This window comes from Narcine bancroftii, chromosome 4 (genome assembly GCF_036971445.1).
Source record: "Narcine bancroftii isolate sNarBan1 chromosome 4, sNarBan1.hap1, whole genome shotgun sequence".
Classification (NCBI taxonomy): Eukaryota; Metazoa; Chordata; class Chondrichthyes; order Torpediniformes; family Narcinidae; genus Narcine; species Narcine bancroftii.
The window spans coordinates 229,124,127-229,149,693 of record NC_091472.1 but is presented as its reverse complement, the minus strand read 5'-3'; the positions used below and the strand labels follow the sequence as shown (position 1 = coordinate 229,149,693).

General features: G+C 43.2%; 1 protein-coding gene and 1 long non-coding RNA gene across 6 annotated transcripts in view; one reads left to right on the top strand and one right to left on the bottom strand.

The window, feature by feature from the left end:
• The window catches only part of vps8 (VPS8 subunit of CORVET complex), a 681,049-nt gene that overhangs the window by 496,688 nt on the left and 158,794 nt on the right, over positions 1–25,567 (top strand). The gene's annotated exons all lie outside the window — the stretch shown is intronic.
• LOC138761690 (uncharacterized) overlaps positions 3,920–25,567 on the bottom strand; it is a 51,932-nt gene continuing 30,284 nt past the window's right edge. The window contains exons 1-4 of one of the 2 annotated variants that reach the window (XR_011356431.1): positions 14,107–14,207; positions 6,927–7,107; positions 6,280–6,543; positions 3,920–4,996 (exon numbers count right to left, since the gene is read on the bottom strand). This is a non-coding gene — a long non-coding RNA (uncharacterized lncRNA). Of the gene's footprint in view, positions 4,997–6,279; positions 6,544–6,926; positions 7,108–14,106; positions 14,208–25,567 lie in introns of those variants that run through there. The other variant, XR_011356430.1, reaches the window with a different exon arrangement.

Sequence of the window (25,567 nt, the reverse complement as noted above, 5' to 3'; positions counted from 1 at the left end):
TACAACTACAACATGACCTCTCAACTGGTATACTCAATACTCTGACCATTCTATCTATCTATGGGTTTACTTCTACAACACACTCCAGATCCCAACCATTCACTGTGGGTCCTACCCATGTTAGACTTCCAAAATGCAACACTTCACCTTTCTCTGTATTCAATTCCATCGACCATTCCTCTGCCCACTTGCCCAACTGATCAAGATCCTGCTGCAATCTTTGGCAACCGTCTCCATATTCCAGGCACCCACAACTGTCTGGGTAAAAAAACTTACCCCTGTTCTCTCCCCTTAACTTCCCTCCCTTAACTTTGTACATATGATCTCTAGTGTTTACTTATGGTTTATGTACTTATAAAATCTCTTGTGGCTAGTAGACTGCCTGATCAAGGATAGAAAGTGAAGGTGTGTGAAAGGGTGGCGACAAACTGCAGAATAGGATCCCAACTATATCCAAGGATCATTATGGAGTCATAAGCCCCTTTCACACTGCCAAATAATCTTCGTTGAACTGAGCAATTTAGCAGGTCACCTGGCAGCATGAATGCTCCCAACCGGGCAGGTGGGGATAAAATCAACCGGACTCTGATACTTGATAAGGGGTTGTATCAGAGCCCAGCCAAATTGACTTAGCTGCAGTGTGAATGGCCAACCTGCTCAACCGGGTATCATTAGTGTGTGTGTGTGTCAGTCTGGTAGTTTTAATATCAGTGCAATTATATTTCACAGGGCAGCCAGTGGAGCTGTCACAAGACAGCCGGCAGGACTATCAGCCCTATCATAGGGCAGCCAGTGGAGCTGTCAGCGCGTACCTGTGCTTTAAATGATCTCAAAATTACTTATAAAAACTAATACAATGTAAATGCTATGTAAATACTGGTAGTTGTTATTCTCTATTGTTTAGGCAATAATGACAAACTGGTCTGTGGGTTTGTCCTAAGTTTGAAAAGTCTGAAGCCCACTGCAGTAGATTTTCCCACGGTCTTTTATTCATTGAGCACGTATGTGCTTTATTCCCACTACAATTTCACTACGTAATACATCACTTGGGACGTCACCACTGGAGGTTGGGACCCCCTCCCCCCCACTTAGATTCACAATATCCACATGAACCAGGGAATTCATGGTCCAGTGTGAACGGCTCACCCAGAACTGCAACACGGGTCGTTTATTCATCCTATTTAGTGGGTTGCTAGTGTAAAAGGATCTTATAGCATTCTACAGCACTGAAACAGGTCTTTTAGCCCAACATTCTTGTTGATCAAGTTAGTCTCATTAACCTGCTTGGAACAAACTGCCAAATGGAGAAGAGGGAACAATTACAATGTGTGAAACAGGTATCCCTTTTTAAATCTTTCCCCTTTCACCTCAAATCTACATATGCTTTCTTAGACTTGCCTACCCTGGGATAAATGCTCTGACTGTTTACTTTATTCATGCCCATCATGATTTTATAAACCTCCATTAGTCACCCCCTCAGCTTCCTGCATTTGAGGAAGCCAAGTCCCAGCCTATCCAGGCTCTCCTTATAATTCAAACCCTCCAGTCCTGGTAGCATTATTGTGAATCTTTTCTGCACCCTTTCCAATTTAATGATATCTTTAGCTAGATGTCCAAATCTGCACACAATACATCAAGTGCGGTTTCTCCAAATTTACATCTCTACATGTCCCTACATCTCCCCCATCACCTCAGTTTGGCCACAGAATCTTCCAGATCAGGCAGATTATACAACCTGATCTACAGTCTGAATAGAACATAGGACTGTGCGGCCAGGAAGGTACACTAAAATACTGCTGCTTGAAAATGATCCATATCCCTCTTTCTCCTGCATTTTCATGTGTCTTAAATGTTAATATTTAATAGGGCTTTGGCAAATACTAGAGCGCCTCGGATGGCCTACCAAGTTCCTCAACATAGTTATCCAACTGCACGAAAACCAACAAGGTCGGGTCAGATACAGCAATGAGCTCTCCGAACCCTTCTCTACTGACAACGGCGTGAAGCAAGGCTGCGTCCTCGCACCAACCCTCTTTAGTATCTTCTGAAACAAGCCATGAAAGACCTCAACAATGAAGACACTGTTTACATCCGGTTCCGCAAGGATGGCAGTCTCTTCAATCTGAGGCGCCTGCAAGCTCACACCAAGACAAAAGAGCAACTTGTCCGTGAACTACATTTTGCAGACGATGCCGCTTTAGTTGCCCGTTCAGAGCCAGCTCTTCAGCACATGACGTCCTGTTCTGCGGAAAATGCCAAAATGTTTGGCCTGGAAGTCAGCCTGAAGAAAACTGAGGTCCTCCATCAGCCAGCTCCCCACCATGACTACCAGTCCCCCCACATCTCCATCAGGCACACAGAACACAAAACGGTTAACCAGTTTACCTACCTCGGCTGCACCATTTCATCTGATGCAAGGATCGACAAAGAAATAGACAACAGACTCGCCAAGGCTTTGGAAGACTACACAAAAGAGCCTGGAAAAACAACCACCTGAAGAAACACACAAATATCAGCGTGTACAGAGCTTTTGTCATATCCACGCTCCTGTTCGGCTCTGAATCATGGGTCCTCTACTGGCATCACCTACGGCTCCAAGAACGCTTCCATCAGCGCTGTCTCCGCTCCATCCTCAACATTCATTGGAATGACTTCATCACCAACATCGAAGTACTCGAACTGGCAGAGTCCGCAAGCATCGAATCCATGCTGCTGAAGACCCAACTGCACTGGGTGGGTCACATCTCCAGAATGGAGGACCATCGCTTTCCCAAGATCGTGTTCTATGGCGAGCTCTCCACTGGCCACCGAGACAGAGGTGCACCAAAGAAGAGGTACAAGGACTGCTTAAAGAAATCTCTTGGTGCCTGCCACATTGACCACTGCCAGTGGGCTGATCTCGCCTCCAACCGTGCATCTTGGCGCCTCACAGTTCGGCGGGCAGCAACCTCCTTTGAAGAAGACCGCAGAGCCCATCTCACTGACAAAAGACAAAGGAGGAAAAACCCAACACCCAACCCCAACCAACCAATTTTCCCTGGTAACCGCTGCAACCGTGCCTGCCTGTCCCACATCGGACTTGTCAGTCACCAACGAGCCTGCAGTAGACGTGGACATACCTCTCCATAAATCTTCATTCGCGAAGCCAAGCCAAAGAAAAAGAAATGTTAATATTGCATCTGCTTCTGGTGGCCTGTTCCAGTCAGCTACCTATCTCTGTGTGGAAAAAAATGCCCCACTTATCTCCTTACAACTCTCTCCCCTCCCATTTTCAATGCACTTCCTCTACCATGTGACCTTTTTCCCTGGAAAAAAATTCTATCTACCCCAGTGGATATGCCATCCTATGCCATAGGTGCTCCGTAGTTATGAAAGGATTACTTAAGGTAGTATGTGAGTGGGGAAAAATTGTTGAGAACCCTCATAATTTTATAAACTTCTATTAGGTCTCCCTTCAGCCTCTAATGCACCAGAAAAAAAAACAAGCCAAGTTCTTCAAACCTCTCTCCTTAGCTCATGTCCTCTAATCCAGCCAGCATCATGGTAAAACTCTGTCGTCTTTCCAAAAGACACCACGTCTTTCCTGTAATGGGGAGGCTAGAATTGCGCACAATACTTCTATTGCGGCCGTACCAAAGACAGCTGCAACATGATTTCCTTTTGAACTCCGTGCCTTGCCCAATTCAGCCAAGCACCTTCTTTACCATCATATCCTCTTGTGTGGCTACATTCAAGGATCTCTCGGGCTGAATCCCCAGATCTCTCTGCCCGTGAATTCTTTCAGGACTATAGATGATCCCCCTTACATTTGACCTTCCAAAGTGCAACACCTCACACTTTTCCAGTGCTTTGTGGGTTGTAATGTAATACAATGCTCCAATCAGATTTGGACATTGGTAAGGCCACACATTGAATCCTATGATGAATAATGAGTGTTTATTGTAATTCTGAACAAGTACAGTGAACAGATACACTGGCATTCCAATTGTTGCAGTGACACAGGTACATTAAACATACAATCAATAAGTATACATTAAATGATCACCTAAAATTAAAGGATAGATAAATCTTTACATTTGCAATTAGTGCAAAAATGTAATGTAACAAAGATGCAGACAGATCTTTGCTCCTGGAGTAGTATACTGGTTATGACAGCACTGTATTCTTCTCAGTACTTCAGAGAAAATCCAGTGGGCTGACTCCCAGAGCAGGCATATTAGTTTATTAGAAAACGTTCGGAAACTGGGTATGGATCTGTTAACATTTAGAAGGTTAATATGGGATAAATGAAATATTTAAGATCTTAAAGGATTTGTATGGAGTTAATTTAGAAAGATGTTTCCTGTTGTTGAAGAATCTTGAATTTGAGATCACCGTTCCAAAAATATGGCACGATCCATTAAAAATACCTGACATGACCATTTTTTAAAATCTCATTCATGAAGCTTGAGAACTTTCTTACTCAAAGGATTGGAGGAGTCTATGACTATGTTTAAGGCAGAGGTCAATCGACAAGCGAGAGGCAGAAAGGTTTCCAGTAGTAGGCGGGAATGTAGAGACGAGGTTACATCAGATTAACCTTGCTCTTATCTAATGGCAAAGTAGCTTCAAGCAACCCGGTGGTCTACTATTGCTCCAAATTCCTACATTCATGATATGTCAGTTAATTAGCTGCTAGAAGCCCTCAGTACAACTGCAGAGTTGTGAATGCAGATGGAGCTATCAAATCTAAGGCATCTTTTGAATTTTTGTGCTGAACAGCCATTTCCTCCTTGGCAGCTTTACTGCAATGGCCGAGTGATGACGTGGTGAAAAGCCACAGAGGCTAGGCTGTGAATTTTATAAAACCTTTTTTTGGAGAAATTGCATTCTGAAATCTTGAGTGAGCCCAAAATAGGTTCAGTTTCTGCTGCCTGCTTGTTCTTCAAGGCTTATCTGGCGGAGACCCAGTTAACTCACATAATGCTTCCAGTAGTTTAGGATTTTGGAGGCTTCACTGTACAATGAACAAAGACACAGAAAACAAGTTACAAATTATAATTTTCCAATTTGTAAATTGCCAGCAGTTCACTTCAGTGATGGGAGGGATGTCATATGCATGGGAGGAAAGCATTAATTCTGAATAAACTCGTCTTTCTTTGGAAGATACATGATGGGAAAGCTTATTTTTGTGGAAATGTAGAGAAAGTAAATGTTAAAAGTGTTTGATTTCCCTTGTGCTCGGTGGAAGTTATGACAAGAAATAATTCTTGGAGTATATTAAATATACTTTTCCTATGCTGTACTGTTCGATGTTGATTTAGACTTCCATGTGCAATAATTGGTCAAACACCAAATAAATATTTGTCCATATGAGCAGGTAAGCAATAGGTAATAAAACAGGGGCATTTTAATTGAGGTCTTAAAATGACATCATAACCCACAGGGTAAAACAGTGGGAATGATTTATTGATACTGCTGGTATCATGGATAAAATTTGGAACCTTGCATTCCGTATTCAATCTATTTTCTTTTCCTAACTCATAATGATATCAATAAAGTTGTAGTGTTGCAGAGATGTTGAATTGACCTTTATTGAACATGCTTGGAGACCTTTGCAGGGTTTTGTTGGAGACGATTGCAGATTTGAGTCATTTGTGCGACCTGTGTAACCTTGTACAAAGAGTGCTCCGCAGCTGCAGCAGGTCTTGAGTCATACCGCTGAGAATGAATGTATACATGAGTTTTGAATTAGATATGAATGTCAGTTTCTGGTTTCCTTCACACCTTTGGAAAAGGTATGAAAGGCAAAAGAACGAAATAAAGCTTCAAATGGAATAGGCTCAGTATTGCAGATGTCTTTGAAATGGGAGAGGGACATTATTTTGAAATATTTAATGGGGTAATTACAGGAAAATCCTCTAAAATTAGAAATATTGTAATTAAAAAAATAAAATCCTGGAAATGCTCAACTAATCAGGTGAAAATGTACAGGAAAGAAAACAGAATCATTCTTTAAGATGGATGACCTTTCACCAGAAGTGCAAAACTGGGGAGGGGGGAGATGAGACAGGATATCGCTCAAGATTGAGGGAGATAGGTTGCGTCCAGAAAGTTAACACTCAATTCAGAGCATTAACAATCTGTAGGTCAGGGCAACATTTAAAAACCAACATACAAGGCACTGATAAAATATAAATTGCCAATTCACAACTTGTAAACACATCAGTTATTTTAACATTGTAACTGTGGATAAAATTGGGTTCTTATGCAGATTTGAATATAAACAGTAAAACTAACCTCTGTTTATTTCAAATTGATGGAATATAAAATCAGCCCAGTCAGATAATGACAAATGCAGTGGAATTGGAGTAATTTATGGTAATAATTGGGGTAATTAAGCTGCACTGGAATTTCCCCTTATCCACCACAGCCAAGAAGCACTGTTTTGTTCAATTAATTTGATTTGAAGTCTCTGATAAGCTCTCACTTTTTATATACATTATTTTGTTTTGTTGCACAGGATTGCTCTACAGCTTCAGATTCAAAGATGACTGCTATAATCTGGAAAATAAGCAAAATCCATTATTTATTTTGAACAATAGAACACTGCAGCACAGAAACAGGCCCTTCAGTCTATCTTAGTTAAATTTAATTTAGATATAATTGCTGCCCAAATACCCCAATTAACCTACAACCCCAGTACATTTTGAAAGGTGGGAGGTAACTGGAACACTCAGAGCAGACACAAGAAGAACATGCAAACTCCTCACAGACAGCACCAGATTCACACCCCGGATGCTGGCACTGGAAAAAAAAGAAGAGCTGTCCATTTGTTTACACATACATGATCAAAGTGTTGGGAACTAAGCACAATAGAAACTATTGGCAGGCAGCACGGTTCGAGAGGTAATCAGTGTAATGCTGTTACAGCACCAGCTACTTACGTTTCAATCCATCGCACTCTATGAAGAATTTGATGTTCTTCCTGCATGGGTTTTCTCCGGGTGCTCCAGTTATCTCTCACCCTCCAAAAGATGCAAGGGGCTAGAAGGTTAATTGGGTGTTAATGGGCAAAATGGGTTTCATGGGCCAGAATGGGCTTCTACTGAGTTGTATCATTAAAATCTGTTAGAAAAATCAGATTTGAAAGAGATTGAAGGTTAAAGATCAGTTTCCATGAGCTGTCAAAATTTTCAACCCAGAGTATTATCAAATTGTAGAAGAGTAACACAGAGGAGGTTATATGGTCCTTCACTCAATACCCTTTCTCGAAACCCTGCATTTCCCTTTTAAGGATTGATGTAATTCCTTTTTGATATCCACTGTTGAATCTCCCTCCATAACCTTTGCCAGGCAATGTGTCCCAGATGCTCACTGCTCATTAAAAGTTTTTACTTATGTTTGCTTCTATTTTTGAAATGAAAACTTCTGTTAATTCTTCACCATATAATGGAAAGAAAATGAAATTGGTGGAAAGAAGTATGTGTTGCCAGCTTGATTAATTTCAGTGGGATTGGGCACGTGCTCCATGCCTCTCTGGGGTGAAAATCTGCTTCGGTTGAGTGGCAGTGTGTAACAGAGCTGTGTCACAGCTGGAGTTGTTCTTTAACCTATTGCGTTGACACATTTTGCTTCACTTCTGGCTGACGGAATTATTTCCTTCAGCTTCTTCTGATCCACCTGCAGGGAAATCCAATTTATAATGCTGGCCCCATTTCTCCACCTTGAATCCTGTGTGATAGCCTCCCATAGATCTGAACCAAAGCCCATCTGCTCCGTGCAGGATGGGCCATTTTGTTTTGTGAGCTTTATAACAGGAGATAATTTCTTGTTGACTTAGCTGAATGATAAGAAAGTAATGAAATAGCGTATGCCAATATTTTCATTCTTAATTGAGATATTAAACAATGTGTAATTTACCATCATAAAATTATTATGCTCCCTTAATGATATATGTGTAATTTTCTCTCCCACTTCATGGACTTGCAGAAGAAGCATTTTGCATTAATTGGGAGGACTTTAAAAATTTTCCAGAAGGCTCCATGGAATTGTACTAAAACCATCTGAAGAAATACCAATGCATTGTCTTTTCTGAGTTTCTACAGCTTTGTTTTAATTATAACATTGAGATCTGATGCTCAGCTCTGAGTCATTTAGAAGACAAAGTGATCCACATTTCCAATAAGAGCAGTCAATCATTTTGTAGATTCAGATTTATTCCGATTTCAGATTTATTGTCAATGACATTACATACAACTCTGAGATCCTTTTTCCTGTGGGGGAGGCAGAATGACCTTCTACTGGTAACACAAGAAAAACTGTACACAACATAAACATGTAAACAAATAAAGAAATATAAACAGATAAAGAAAAGGAAACAAATTGACTGTGCAGTACAGAGAATTTTTAAAAATTAATAAAGTGTAGCGGGCTGCACTGATCCGCAAGCGAACTGGGTCACAGAGGTGCAGGCTCGCACTGGGTTGACATCGCGATGGTCCTGGGGTGGGGAGGGGTGGGGGAGGATCATGGGAGTCATGCTGATAAGCTCTTGGAGAGTTCCAATGTCAGTTGGTTGGTTCAACTCATTCACAGCTTCTGTGTGGATTTTTTTCTTTCGTCTGCTGCACAGCACACCGACCACAGTGCTGACTCCACAATAAATGGCACGAGAGAACGCATTCTTGCTGAAGCTGCTGACCTTTTGGACCTCACAGCCGCTAGTCTGGTTTGAGCGGCTGAGGCCCAGCTTCAGGTCAAGCAGATCACTGCAGACTCCACAAGATATTACTACATGGTTAGTTCACTCGACCAGGAGACTGCCGGATGAATCATCATCTTCTCACATCAGCCTCTAGCCTCTGACAAGTATGAGGCAATTAGGCACACCCTATCTGCACTTTCGGCCTATCCCACTGCGAATGAGTCGCGCGGCAACTCCACATGAATGGCCTGGGCAACTGCATGCCGTCTGCCCTTATGAATGATATGCTGGCATTAATGGACAGCCACAGGCCCAGTTTACTGTTCAAGCAGATAATTCTCGAACAGATGCTGGAAGACATCCACCTCCTCCTTGCGGACAATGACTTCAGCGACTCACGCAGGTTAGCAGCCCGTGCGTATGTCTTGTGGCATCCCGAGTAATATCCGTTGATTATAGTTGCCGCGTCACACCTAATGACTCCTGTCTCTCCCACTCCACTGAAGAGACCGCCACAGCAGGTAGAGACTCAAACTCAGAGCAGTGGTGTTCCTACCATCTGAAATGGGGATCTGGAGCCTGCCGCTGCCATCCACCTTGCTCCCATCCGGGAAACGCCGGGGCAGCTGTCGCTGATGGCTACGATGGTCGGCCACTGAAACAGCAACCTTTATGGGACCAGAACTCAGGGTAGCGTTTCCTCGTGGATGCAGATGGAGGACAGCGTCTTTCCCACCAAGTCAGGACCATCCCTCACTGCCGCCAACAAAAGCCGCATATGCACGTACAGGGTGTGGCACATCCTGCTCGAGTTCAGCTCCTACCATTTTACCTGGACCTTCACTTTGACTGATGTGTCTCAGCCCCTAATGGGCATAGACTTCCTTCAAGCCCATTGACTCATGGTGGACATGAAAGGGTGCCATCTGGTCAATTTCAGGACCTTCCAGATCTTCACCCCTCACCTTGACTCGATAACCTTATCAGGCAATGAGTTGGCCAGAATCCTGGCAGGATTCCAGGCCATTATAACACCACAGTTCTCCATCATGCACCCGAAACATGGCATCCAGCACCACATCCCCATGAAGGGACCACCGCTACATGCCTGGGCATGCAGGCTTCTTCCCAACAATCTGCAGCTCACCAAGGATTAATTCAGGAAGATGGAGGAGATGGGAATTGTTCAGTGCTCGGACAGTCTATGGGCCTCTCCTCTACACATGGTGCCGAAGTCTTCTGGAGAATGAAGACCTTGTGGGGACTACCACCGGCTCAACAATGCCACCACAGCCAACGGGTACCTGATTCCCTACATCCAGGACTTCACAGCTAATCTACGCGGAGCAAGGATCTTCAAAGAAATCTACCTGGTGTGGGGTACCTCCAGATCCCCATGCACCCCAGCGATGTCCCAAAGATAGCCCTCATCACCCCGTTCGGCCTTTTCGAGTTCCTCCGTTTGCCGTTCAGCCTCAAAAACACAGCGCAGACTTTCCAGAGACTCATGGACTTGGTGGGATGTGGCCTGGATTTTGTTTTTATCTACCTCAACGATATCCTCATCGCCAGATGTTTGCGACAGGAGCACCTAACATACCTGTAGATGCTCTGCCAGCGACTGAGTGACCATGGCCTTGCCATCAACCCAGCAAAATGTCAGTTCGGCCTGATGGCCATCAATTTCCTTATCCACCACATCAATCAACATGGGGTGGTCTCTCTTCCCTCAAAGATTGAGACCATTTGTAAATTCATCAACCCAACTACAGTCAAAGGTATGCAGGGATTTGTTGGGATGGTCAACTTCTACCATCGGTTCATGCCATCAGCTGCCAAGATCATGCGACCTCTTTTCAATCTGCTGTCCAGCCATACCAAAGAACTCAGCTGGGACGCGGAGTCTTTGGCAGTTTTCGACCAAGCAAAAGACACTCTGGCCAATGCCACCCTTCAAGTGCATCCGTGCATTGATGTGCCCACCTCCCACGCAGTCAACATATCCTGTTGGCGGTGTTCTGGAGTAGTTGATTGATGGACTTTGTAGACCACTCACTTTCTTCAGCACACACTTGCAACCCCCCGGAGCAGAGGTATAGTGTATTCAACAGGGAGTTGCTAGACCTCTATCTTGCCGAATGCCATTTCCGCTATTTCCTCAAACGATGGGATTTTACAGTCTTCACCAATGACATGTCCCTCACTTTTGCCTTCACCAAGATGTCGGACCCATGGTCGCAAGGCAGCAGCATCACCTCTCGCATAGTTCAGAGTACACGATGGCTATCAAGCATATTTCTGGCAAGAACAACCTCATGGCTGATGCTGTGTCCCATACATCCATCCTGTCTGTGCACTCTCTGTCCCCCGGAATCGACTATACGGTACTTGCAGCGGCCCAGTGGCAGGATGGCGAGATACCAACTTATCACTCTGCAGTCTCAGGGCTACAGATGGGTGTTTTATGTTATCCAAAGCCACACTTCTCTGTGGGCCTACCTAGCCCATCGTTCCCGCTGCATAGAGGCATTGTGTCTTTGACGTGCTACGTAGGTTGACCCACCCATCCATCTGGGCGACAACTCAACGGGTCACAGACAGATTCATGTGGCATGGCCTGTGTAAACAGGTCAGCCATTGGGCCAGAACTTGCCTGCACTGTCAGACATCTAAGATGCAGAGGCACGTGAAACCCCCTCTTCAGTCCTTCCCGCCGATACACAGACAATTTGACCACATCCATGTGGACATTGTCAGACCGCTGCCAGTTTCCAGAGGCACCATGTACTTCTTCACAGTGGTGTCAGGTTCACTAGATGGCTGAAGCTGTCCCGCTCTTGGACACTTCCACAACATCCTGTGCCAGGGCCCTCATCACTAACTGGATAGCCCATTTCAGCCTTCCTTCCAATATCACGTTGGACAGGGGGCATAGTTCACATCCAGCCTATGAGTAGTGCTGGCACATCTCCTAGGGACTCAGTTACATCACACCACAGCCTACCACCCACAGTCTAATGGCTTAGTGGAAAGCTTCCATCGGGATTTGAAGACGGCCCTCACGGGCCGACACCAAGACCCAGACTGGTTAGACAATCTGCTTTGGGTGCTCCTTGGCATCTGCACAGCGCTGAAGGAGGATTTTGCCACATCCTCTGCTGTGCTCATCTATGGGGTCACGCTGGCAGTACTGGGAGAGTTTGTGCCAGCAGCTTGCTGCCAGGAGGAAACACCTATGGTGCCTGCTAGTGCGACTTCACGAAATGGCCCCCATCCAAACCTCACGCCACCATCCAGCTCCATCCTACGTCCCAAAGGATTTCAGAGACTGCGAATATGTCTTCATAAGGCGAGACGTGCACCAGGACCCACCCCCCCCCCCCCATCAGCACCCATGCAAGGGTCCATGCAAGATGTTATGACACAACGGGACTAGGTGCCTTTGGGGGTAGGCAGGAAACATTCACGGTCGACTGCCTCAAACCAGCCCCCTTGACCTCGAGCAACCAGTAACCTGTTCCAGCCCCGCGGCAGAGAGGACAGCTTCCCAAACGTACGAACTGTTTACGAACTGTGGACTCTGCACTTTCGAATACTGGTTCTGGGAGGGGGATCCATGTAGCAGGCTCCACTGATCTGCAAGTGAACTGGGTCGCAATGGGCTGATATCACAATTGCCCCAGTTGAAGGGGCCACAAAGGATCATGGGAGTCGTGCTGAGTAGCTCTTGGAGAATTCCAGTAAAGTCATTTGGTTGGTTCAACTCACAGCTTCTGTGTGTGTTTTTTTCTTTTGTTCACTGCACTGCATACCAAGCACTAAAGTGCAAAAATAAGAGTCCTTAGATGAGACCCTGATTGAGCTTATTGTTGAGGAGTCTGATGGTGGAGGGGTAGCAGCTGTTCCTGAACCTGGTGGTGTGAGTCTCGTGGCACCTAGACCTCTCTCCTGATGACAGCAGTGAGAACAGAACATGTGCTGGGTGGTGAGGGTCTTTGATGATTGTGGCTGCTCTTCAACAGCTGTGTTCCCTATAGATGTATCAATAGTGGGGAAGGTTTTGCTTGTGATGTTCTGGGCTGTGCCAACTACTTTTTGGAGGGCTTTATGCTCAGGGGTATTGGTATCCCCATACCACACCGTGATGCAACTGGTCAGCACATTTTCCACCGAACCTCTGGAAATTTGCCAGGGTTTCAGATGTCGTAGAAAACTTCCACAAACTCCTGAGGAAGTAGAGGCGCTGCCGTGCTTTCTTCACGATGCCGTTAGTGTGTTGGGTCCAGGAAAGTTCCTCCGAGATAGTGACTTCCAAGAACTTAAACTTGCTCCCCTCTCCACCTCTGATTCCCCAATGATCAATGGATCATGTACCTTTGTTTTTCTCTTCCTGAAGTCAGCAATCCACTCCTGGGTTTTGGTGACATTGAGTTCAAGGTTGTTGTTGGTGCTCCATTCAGCCAAATTTTCAATCTCCCTCCCGTATGCTGACTCATCGCCTTTTTATTATACAACCCACTACTGTAGTATCGTTGGCTAACTTGTAGATGGTGTTAATGTCGTACTGAGCCAACAGTCTTCACTCCATCAAGGACATGTACAAGAGGCAGTGTTTTAAAAAAGCAGCCTCTATTCTCAAGGACCCCCACCACCCAGACCATACCTTCTTTATTCCACTACCATCAGCGAAAAGGTACAGGAGCCTAAAGACGAGCTCTCAGTGGCACAAGGACAGCTTTTTCCCCACTGCCATCAGATTCCTGAATAATCAATGAACCAAATACACTGCCTTACTTTTGATGCACTATTTTTATTAATTGTTGTAAGGTGATTTATATGAATGTTTGCATTGTGACGCTGCCTCAAAACACGAATTTTGTGACTTGTTCATAACAATAAATTCTGATTCTGACACAGTCGTAGGTGTAAACTGTTTAGGGCAGAGGGCTAAAAATACAGCCCTGTGGTGTGAATTTGTGAAGATTTGCCAAGATCTCAATGTCTCTTCCTGTGGTATTTTGTCTTTCAATTTTTTTAAACTTTCCAATACCTCTGTCAATGCTTGTTCTACTTAGATTAAAACCAGCCAGTAACAGTAACTTTGAATTTTTTTCCCCTTCTTTCCTCTATCCCTCCCCCTACCCTATCCTTCAACACAAACTACTCTCCCTTTCACCTGGACCATTTGTGGCCTACATACCCATTCGAACCTGACCACTGCTACAGGATTGGAAGTGTCCTTTCTAGGCTCCTAACAACACAATTAGTTATGGACAGTCGTTTCTTCCTCATCAACCTGCCTCCAGCCTTTAATTACCTTGATTGCATCATCCTTCAACACGTGTTCATTGAGTTGGATGGGACTGTATTTGCCTGGTTTCTTTCTTATTAATCAGAATTATCTGCATTGGCTTCCCTACCTGGACCTGTTTGTTGTCTCCCGGGATATATTTGGCTTTTTCCTCTTGAACTTCTTGATTTCAACAATAACATCATCTTTAATTAGGGATTCCCTTTCCACATGGACCCCACACTTCAACAACACTTCCACTGACTTTCACTCCTGTCTCAATCTGTTTGTCAGATATTCTAAACCAAATCAGCAAAAATCTGAAGTCATTGTTCTTAGTCATAAGCATTGTTTACAATCCATTTATACCAGTCCCTCCCTATAAACGATCTGACAGCAGCCCAAACTCAACTGATCTGGTGTTGGTGTTTGATCATGAGCTTGATTCTCTACCTCAGATACTGTGGTGAAAGCTTGTTTTGCTCCTCTGCTGTCTCACCTGGCTATTTTCCCCCATCTGCCATCAATCAAACCCAATCAATCAAACCCAATCAATCATAGAGCCATCAAACAGTATGGCACCAAACAGGCCCTTCAGCCCATCTAGTCTGTGCCAAACTATTATTCTACCTTGTCCCAATGACTTGCACCCAGAAAATATCACTCCATACCCCTCCCATCCATGTACCAGTCCAAATTTTTCTTAAATGTCAAAATGGAGCCCACACTCACCACTTCAGCTGGCAGCTCGAACCACACTTTCACCACATTCTGTGTGAAGACTTTCCCCCTGATGTTCACTTTAAAAATGTTCCCTTTCACCTTAACCGTGTCCTCTCATTCTTGTCTTGGTAAGAAAAAACCTGATTGCATTTACTCTATCTGTACCCCTCATGATTTTGTTTTCCTCAATTAAATCTCCCCTCATTCTCTGACACACCAGGGAATGAAGTCCTAACCTTTTTAAACTTTCTCTGTCACTCAGTTCCTCAAGTCCCATGTAAATCTTCTCTGTATTCTTTCAATCATATTGCTATAAGATATAATTTAAAATAAATGTAGATAAATATTTTGGGATAGTTTTCTTGGTTACAGGAGACTGTTCAATAATCTCACAACCTGTGGGAAGAAGCTATTTCCCAGCCTGGCAGTCCTGATTTTGATGCTCCTGTACCTCCTTCCTGATGGTAGTAAGCAAAAGATACTGTGCACTGGATGGAATAGGTCCTCAATAATTCTTTAAGCCCTATTTAAGCAATGTTCTTGGTAAATGTCATCGGTAGAGGAATCTACCAGTGATCTCGGCTGTTGTATTAACTTTCAATCCAATGCTTTGCAGCAACCATACCACACAATGATGCAGCCGGACAGGACGCAGTCAACTCTGCTCCTGTCAAATGATGGCAAGATGGGAATCAGTAGCCTTGCCCTCCTCAGCCTCCTTAGGAAGTGTAGGTGCTCTGGACCTTGCTGACTAAAGAGGAGGGGTGTGGTAGGTTTAGGATAGGTTGTCCTTTATATGCACACCAAGGAATTTTGTCCTCTCCACTCTCTCCGCGGCAGAATCTTTATGCCCTTTTACACTGCCCTTGAACAACAATAATTGTCCGCCTTTTTACCGCTTCACATACCTGTGTGAACGCGACGAACATGGTATGGGGGTAATTTTCATCCAGTACTTACCTGCCAACATAAGTAGTATCAGAACCAATACATTTTGCATCAGCTCCAGGGTAAAAGGCTTACCCAATGCTGTAATGCTGCAGGTTCCACTTCCTTTTCCACCAGGAGGCCGGGTCCCTATGTAAAAGGTAGCACTGAATCAGCTTGCCTTGGTTCACTGTGAATGCTCAGATCCAACCTGACCTGGCTTTTCTGGGGTAAATGATATCTAATGGAGAATGGTTGACCTTCATCCTCCTAAATTCACAATCCTTGGTCTTCTCTACATTGAGACTAAGGTGGTTGTTCTCCTACCATTTTACAAGCCTTCCAATCTGATCAATGTAAAACTCATTGCTGCCCATAAGCCCAACGTTCATATACATGAACTTGATTCTGATGGAGATTAACCTGGCAGTACAGTCGTGAGTCAAACAGCTCAGTGCACAGTGTGATGGGACTTGAGATTTTGTTACCAACCTGGACAGATTTGGTCTTCTGGTCAAGAAGTCCAGAATCCACTTGCAGAGAAGGTGTAAAGTTGTAGTGAGGACAATTTATACACCAGTCTCTGAGGTATGAAGTTATAAAACTTGAAAGTCTGCAGATGCAATGATTGAAGTAAAAGCACAATGCTGGAGAAACTCAACAGGTCAAACAGCGTACTTTACATAGCAAAGATAAAGATACATAACCAATGTTTTGGGCTTGACCCCTTCATCAAGTTATTAGCAAAGTAGAGGCAGGCTCCTGAATAAAATGGTGGCAGGAGCGGCAAGGCAGGAGAAACAGCCTGGCATATGTGGGTCAGGTCAGAGTGAAGGGTCAAGGCTAAAGCATCGTCTGTGGACCGGCTTGGATGATAGGCAAACTGGAATGGGTCCAATATCACTGGAATGTGCAATTTGATGTGTTCCATTACCATTCACTCAAAGCTCTTCATGGTCATTGTGCCACTTAGCACCGAGATGACGATGGCTGCTTTGAATGGTGCGTGGACAATGGACTGCTGCAGTGAGATGTTAAAGATGGCACAGTTAGCATAGCAGTTAATGCAACACTGTAACAGCGCCAGCGACCCGAGTTCAAAACCAGTGTAGTCTGTAAAGAGTTTGTATGTTCTCCCATGTCTTTGTGGGTTTCTCCACGTGCTCCAGTTTCCTCCAACCCTTCAAAATGTTCATGGGTTGTGGGTTAATTGGGGTATTTTCATGGCACAGGCTCTAAATTTTTTTTTAAATGTCCATTTGGCCTGCACTGTCCTTCAGCACCCAACCAGCTATGTTGTCTAGTTCTACTACATTGCATGGGTTTATCCTGGAAAGGATCCTCATTTCAGCCAGGCTATACAAGGTGCCTGTTCTTCAGGGATAGACAAGATGTCACCTTATTTTTCTCATCAAACAGTGAGTGTAAGGTATTCAGCCTGAAAGAAGGGAGGCATCATTGTCATTGGCCTGCAGGGTTGAATGAAAGTCAGTGATGGTTTGAACTCCCAGCCACATGCACCTCACATTGCTGGTGGTTATGCCTACCTGCGCTTTGCCCTCCTGATGGTACAGGAGAGTTCAGCCCTTACTGATTGTAATAACATATTGTCACCGTAACTTCACCCACAGTATCCCAACTCTGATACTTGAATACTTGAATGTACCAAAGAGAGCAAAAGCCTCTCGACCTGTGACGCCACTTTCAGGGAATTGTAAATCTATATTCCCAGATCCCTCTGTTCTAATTTTACCTAGTATGACCGACCTTGGTTAGTCCTCCCAAAATGCAACATCTCACACTTTAATGTCTACATTAAATTTCATCTGCTATTTTGCAGCCAATATTTCCAACTGGTCCAGATCCCGCTGAAAGCTTTGAAAGCCTACACCTCCAATCTCAATGTCACCTACAAACTGGCTGTGTCATCTGCAGACTTGCTGTGTCATCTCCAAACCACTCTCTGGCTTCTCGCACAAAGCCAATGTCTAATCCAATTTACTACGTCATCCTGAATCCTGAGTTGCTGAACCTCCTTGATCAACCTTTCATGTGGGACCATGGCAAAGGCTTACTAAAATCCATGTAGACAATATCCATGGCATTTCTTCATCGACGTTCCTGAAATTTACGCAAAATATACAAAGATTGCTTCATTCATCATTAGGTCATTCTGAGCTGTGCTGCCTGTATCCCCTTCGCACAAAGTCTCAATCGCCCAACAAGCTGCTCCTTGGAGATTGCCCTGGCTGCCAGGTAAAAAGATATTTGTTTTACAGGCCCCCAAGGCTTCATTCTGCATTATCTTGTAAGAAGCCAAAGTTCTCCAATTGTGGACATTTGAAAATGACGTAATTAAATTTATTTTAGCATCAATTGTACCTTGGACTCCCCTATTGGTTGCCCCCTCCCCCCCCCAACACACACACACACACACACACACACACACACACACACACACACACACACACACACACACACACACACACACACACACACACACACACACGACCCACTCCTTGCAATGCCTCATCTATCCTTAAATGAAAGAGTTCATCTAATACTTCCTCACATGAGTCTGCATCAGTTTTTCAGTGGTTGTTTTATATAGTCCCATAGGACACTTTTGCAATATTAATTCTGCACTGTAAATTTAAATTTCCTGTTGCTACATCTTTTATAATTCAGAAATGTTTAACATATTGCACATGGTGGAGTCAATTGTTTTAATCATCATTGTGTTTTCAGCAGTAACATTTCATTTGTAAGGTTGACAGTGATTCACAGGCTCAAAGTGTCATTCAGTAGGTTTTGAAATTAAAGTTTAAGTTTTTATTGAATAAGTAGAACTTGATTTAGCAAAATGAGAATATGACAAGAAGATTATGACCCTTCTCAGGGATTTCAGTCTTCTTATCTCATTAAAAAGGTGAAGCACTGTATGAAATCAATATATATTCCACCCACTACTCTCTAATTGAATAGATTAAAAAAATTATCTCAATTTTGAGGGCATCCTGCATACCATTAGTCTCTCAACCAAACAAGAACCTTTTATTATTTTGTTTCAGCTTTCTTAATTCTTCCCTCAGTCAGGCTGAAAGTTTACTCTAATATCTTTCAGGAATAGAGGAATACCCTGGAGTATTGTATATGCAGTGTTAAGATTTACACACGGTTTCAGATGATTAGAAAAACAAAAAACTGATGGAAAAACCCAGTGGGTCAGACTGCATCTGTGGGTGAGACCAGATTTCAGTTTTCTTCAGGACATTCTCCTGCTTTTAAAAGGTCTCAGACTGGTGACACACAGTCAGTCTCTGTCTACGCTCTGCGCTATTTTGCAACTAACAGAGCAGAGGCAGTTGTTTGTGCCGTGATTAGTTCTTTCTTTCTTTTCTTTGGCTTGGCTTCGCAGACGAAGATTTATGGAGGGGTATGTCCACGTCTGCTGCAGGCTCATTGGTGACTGACAAGTCCGATGCGAGACAGGCAGGCACGGTTGCAGCGGTTGCAAGGGAAAATTGGTTGGTTGGGGTTGGGTGTTGGGTTTTTCCTCCTTTGTCTTTTCTCAGTGAGGTGGGCTCTGCAGTCTTCTTCAAAGGAGGTTGCTGCTCGCTGAACTGTGAGGTGCCAAGATGCACGGTTGGAGGCGAGATCAGCCCACTGGCGGTGGTCAATGTGGCAGGCACCAAGAGATTTCTTTAAGCGGTCCTTGTACCTCTTCTTTGGTGCACCTCTGTCTCGGTGGCCATTGAACACGATCTTGGGAAGGCGATGGTCCTCCATTCTGGAGACGTGACCCACCCAGCGCAGTTGGGTCTTCAGCAGCATGGATTTGATGCTTGCGGACTCTACCAGCTCCAGTACTTCGATGTTGGTGATGAAGTCACAGTAAGCATTCTGTAAATAGCATTTTTTTTTAAATTTAGACATATAGCACGGTAACAGGCCATTTCGACCCACGAGTTCATGCCACTCAATTTAGACCCCATTAACCTGCACCCCGGTACACTTTGAACAGTAGGAGGAAACCGAAACCCCCGAAGAAAACCCATGCAGACACGGGGAGAACATGCAAACTCCTTTCAGTGCGGGATTCAAAACCTGATTCAGTCCCGATTGCTGGCACTATAAAGGCATTACACTAACCACTAAGCCAACCATTCCGTAACATGATGGGCTTTCTTGGAAAAGTAGAAAATTAGCCAAAGGGGCAAATTATGTCACACGTCTCTTAACTTCTGAGAATGGGAAACAAATTAAATAAAAAGAATGAACTTAAAATGGATGTAAACAAAAGGCAGGAAACTATTGACCAGTTAACACCCGGAGTTAGGAAAATGCTTGAAGCTGTTCTTTTAAGGAAGAAATAATAAGACCTCTGGATAGAAATTGCTCCTTCAGGCAGATGCAGCATGGATTCAGAACGGGCAGCCTGTTGAACTAATTTACTGGAGTTTTTTGAGAATTTGGACAGGCTACTGATTGGGTGCGGGTCAGTGGGACTAAGCAGAAAAATAGTTTGGCACAGTCTAGAAGGGCTGAAAGGCCTGGTTCTGTGCTGTAATGTTCTATGATTCTATCTAACAAGCACAGTGGATAGAGAGGAATTAGTGGTCATGGTATTCCTTGATTTCTAGAAGGCCTTCAATCAAGTGCAGCACAAAAGATTTCTGCATCAGATAAGGATGCATGGAGTTTGGGGTAATGTATTAAAATGGATAGATAGAGGATTGGTTAACCAATGGAAGGGAGAAAATTGGAATAAATTGCTGTTTCTCTGGTTATACCTGGATTGCCGCAAGATTCGATTCATACATAAATTTAAATTTTTATACATACAGCTTGGTAATAGGTCCTTCCAGCTGTCCAGCCCATACATTTATGAAGGGTGGACGGAAACCGAAACACCTGCATGAAATTCTCCAAGTCAAACAGTGAACATAACATAGCAAATTCAGCTTGAGCCCTTCATCAAGGTACCTTCATACCTTGATGAAGTGCTAAAGCCTGAAATGTTGATTATGTATCTTTGTCTTTGCTACATAAAGTATACTGTTTGACCAGCTGAGTTTCTCCAGTATTGTGTTTTCACTTCAACCGCTGTATTTGCAGACTTTCATGTTTTACTGCAAACAAGGGGAGAACATACAAACTCCTCCAAATTCAAACCCGGGTCACTGACGCTGCAATAGCATTGCGCTAATGTGCTTCCCAATTTGGAGGAGGGGGTTGTGTGTAGTGCATCTAAGTTTGTTGATTATATTAAATTAAGTGGAGAAGCAAAATGTGTAAAGGACACAGACTGCAAAGTGATGTAGACAAGTTAAGTGAGTAGGCAAGGGTTCGGCAAGAGAACAGCATGAGTAAATGCGAGGCCATCCACTTTGGAAGGAAAAATAATAAATCAAGCTATTATTTAAATGGTGAAAATTTGCAGCATATTTTCATTCGGAGAGACCTGAAGGTCCATGTATTTGAAACGTAGAAGGTGAGTTTACAGGTACTGTAGATAATTAAGAAGGCAAATAGAATGTTGGCCTTTTCTTGCTATCGGGTTTGAATCTAACAACAGGGAGGTTCTGTTGCAGCTGTACGGGTTACTGGTGAGGCCACACCAGGAGTAGTGTGCATTTCTGTACTTTCCTCTAGGCCCGGAATTGTTTCTTCTAGGAAATTTGGGAATTGTAAAAGTTAACTTCTCCAGAGTAATTCTAATTTTTTTTTAAATTGCATTGTCAACAGCATGTGAGACTAGAACTAGGGGATCTAGTCTCGAGAGTCAAGAGAATAGATTTAAGACAGAGATGAGGAGGAGCTGCTTTTCCCAGAGAGTTGTGAATCTGGAATTCTCTGCCCAGCAGAGGCTGGGTCATTAAATGTATGTAAGGCAGGCATATAGATTATTGAATTAAGAGTGTTGGAAAGAGACAGATAAGTGGAGCTGAGTTCATATCACACACACACACACACATCTGATTTAGATGGCAATATAGTTAATGTGACTGGAAAATTGATGGATTCCTCCAAAATTGGTGTTATGGAGAAAAGGAGGAATTGAGGCCATGCGCTACTCGAAAGAAAATACACACATGGTGCTAGTTAGGTTAAGCTCTGCTTAGGGACTCATACCCAACTTATTTACTCGCCACGTTCCTGCCGTTTTCCCCTTTTCCTCACATCACGACCCGCATAACAAAAGCGGGTTTCCCGCACGTGGTTATCTTCTTGCATTACAAACCCTTCATCTCTGCATGCTGTCCCTGACTGTTGGCTGCGCAGAAAGGCCAGCACCATTTTGGGGTCTCTGGCCTTTGGTCGCACTCGCTGCCTGGAGCACCAGCTCGATCGCCGCGGTGGTGTGCCGCCACAGGATATCCAAATTTGCAGCAGGGTATGAATCAGATAGGAAAGTTGGCCAAGTAGTGGCAAAAAGATTTGAGTTGGAAGGGATTCGGCATGTCATAATATTCTCTTTTTGTTTGAATATTTTTAAGTTTTAAGAAAATACAGAATATAGGACTCAATTAATATAATAATAATGATACATTGAATATAAAACTATAGAAAAACATTCATAAAGTTCAAAAAAAAAAGGAAAGTCCCTCTTCTCCCAGCACCCCCTCCCCAGATTCGAAACAAAAGGGGACAGACAGCAGAGAATAGAGGGAGATAAAATGAAAGAAAGAAAGAAAAAACAACAGGAGTAAGGATCAACATCTCAGAGTCACATCATTTTAAAAGTATAATATTTCTAATAAGGAGTATACTAATTGACAAATATCAAAATAAATTATACAATCTGGTATTTAAATAATCTAAATAAGGTTGCCAAATTTTGATCACCATACTAAGATTATAAGTAATCTTCTCTAGGGGAATACAATTTTGCACTTCCATGGTCCAAAGATCAATGTAAAATAGGGAATCCATGTTACTGCTATACATTTCCTGGCTGTTGACAATGCAGTTTTTTTAAAATTAGAATTACTTCTGGAGAAATTAACTTTTATAACTCCCAAATTCTGGGTGGGAAGTTCAACCCCACAATCTTTGTCAACATTTCCCCCAATTCTATCCAAAAAGCTCTTAATTGTGTGCATGACCAAGTAGAATGTAAGTGTATCTTTTGAGGTGTGAGGTATAACTGGTGCAGAAAATTATAATGAATCCGTCGATAATTAATTAAGGTGGTCGTACTATCTACACATACATCTGATCAGCATTGTGGATCGATTACAATGCCTAAATCTGATTCCCATCTCTCCCTCGATCCATGTAGTCCAGATTCTAAGTTTTGATCTTAGATCAGAGCATATATATTTGAGATAAATATAGTTGCATTCCCCTTTCATATTAGAATTTCCATGATGTCTTCAGATTCTCTATCAAATTTGAAAAGATGCACTGTACAAAGTATACTGGCTGATTTCTCACATCCTGGATTGGTAATTGAAGTGCCCAAGAATGCAGAAGGTAGTAAACATAGCCAGGTCCTTCCCAGCCTCTGACCTCCCAAACTTTGTAGACATCCATATGAAGTGCTGTCTCAAGAAGGCAATCAACATCAAGAAGGACCACCATCAATTTGGTGACATCCTCTCTCACTGCTCCCTTCAGGCAGAAGGTGCAGAAGCCTGAAAGGCAGTTCAAGGGCAATTTCCACTAGTTATCAGATTCTAACTTCCCCTTGGTACACTAATAACACACTGCTCCAACAATACAAAAGGACTGTCTGTATCAGGGGTAGGCAACCTAAGGCCCGTGGGCCGGACCCAAATTTATCTGGCATGAAGGCCACGGACCAGATATCCGATCCGCAATCTAAATTTATTCTGCCCGCAGGCCTCTGGATCTGGCCCATGATCAAACTTTATCAGTACAGTGGCGATGCCATCTCACCAACATCCCACCTGACCACTACTGCCATTCCCCCCCCCACCATGTTGACTCCACTTCCAAACCTCCACCCCTCATCTGACGCCAGCCACCATGCCCCTGGTCTTACTTCCACCCCCACCCCCCCCACCCCCCCCACCCCCCCACCCCCCCCCCCCCCCCGGTCCAATGCCATTGAAAAATCAGTGCAGGCCGCCATTCAACCACTGACTTACCTTTTGGCCCATGCATGCTAAAAAGTCCCCCCCCCACCTCATCCCACCTGTTTGTGTCATTTTTTTAAGACTAGGATTACTATGAATATTTATTATTTATCTATCTTATATATTTATTGTCTCTTTCAATTTAATTCAATTAGTTTATTCTGATAGTTTTTCTTAACAAATAACTTTGGCAGCAGCAAGTAAGAATTTTGTTGCATATGTACATTGTATAATTTGTTTGATGTTTCTGAGGGGTTGAGCTTGGGTAAGTCAAACCAAGGTAGGTTTTGCATGGTTAATGGTGGAGAGTGCTGTAAAATAGAGAGAACTAGAGGTACAGGTGGATTGTTCGATGAATGTGGCAATGCAGATGGACAAAATGCTGAAGAGGGCATTAGGCACACTTGCCTTCATTGGGCGGGGTATTGAATATAAAAATTGGGACCTCATGGTTCAGGTGTACAGACACTTCCAGTACTGTAGTGGTTCATGTTACCCAATATTAGGAAAGCCATTAATTAATTGGTGCAAAAGGGATTCATCAGAATGTTGCCAGACTGGAGGGCTTGAGTTATCGGGAAAAGTTGAATGTTCCCTAGATGAGCATCGGAGGATGAGTGTTGATTTTATAGAGGTTCATAAAATCAGGAGGGAAAAGGATAAAGTGAATGCTCGCAGTCTTTTTCCCAGGATAGATAATTCTGGAACTAGCGGACATAGATTTAACATGAATGGGGTAACTTTTTTTTAACTCAGAGGGTAGTCCATATCTGGAACAAGTGGCCTGAAGTAACTGTAGAGTTGAGCACAGTTCTGATGTTAAGACATTTGGATGGATAGGGGCCACAAATGCCAGCGAAAGGGACTAACCCAGAATGCCAACTTGGTTGGGCTGAAAGACCTTTTCAGTGCTGTAAGAATGCTGGACCGGATTTGATAGGCCAGTTGAAATTCTTCTAATCCTACTTATGTTCTTATAAACTAATGTCACTGCACAGATTAGTGCAAATAAATAGGCAAGAACATGTTATTTAAATAAAGAGTTATAAAAATAAACTTCTTCAGTTCTGCATCAATTCCAATACAGATCAGATGGATGACTAAACAATTCCACTTTGAGAGATGACATTTTTCCTTCATTTTACCATTGCCAAGTGTTCTCTTGTGCTAAAATCTTATTAGTACATTTCTAAACATTTTTCACTTAAACTTCAGGCATTGAAAGTTCTTTCTTCCATTAACTACCAGTTAAGATGAGCATCTCTTTCTGGAGGGTTAAAGGCAGAAGCACATCACTTAACAGTTTTGTTGATTTGCTCAAAAACATTTTTCGTTATTGCATATAAATCAAGGTCATATTTTGTTCACCTCTGTGCAATTGCACACTTTCAAATACATGTAGCACAAGCTCAAGCTGCATTTCAGTTAAGAATTTCAAAAATACTGGAGCCATTTTGCAAATCAACTTTCATTAAAATATTGAAATGTAGCCTGAGAATAAAATTACCCTTATATAATGGTCAGAGTATATTCAATTCTAACATTCATAAAGCTGGAAAAGATCTGAAAAACAAATTTCTGTTTTAATGATTGAAATCGTCACTTACATTTGCAGTTAAAGAATCAATTCAAGTTAAAAACAGTGATTTCTAATTAATGATCATAAGATTTATGTTACCACAAACAAGTGAACTAATGCACCATAAAGGTGCACTGTGACTGTAGTCAAAACACAGAAATACTAGAGGAACTCAGCTAGTCTTGCAGCATCCATAGGAGGTAAATAAATATAACCAACGTCTTGGGCCTGAGCCCTTCATGAAGAATGGCTCAGGC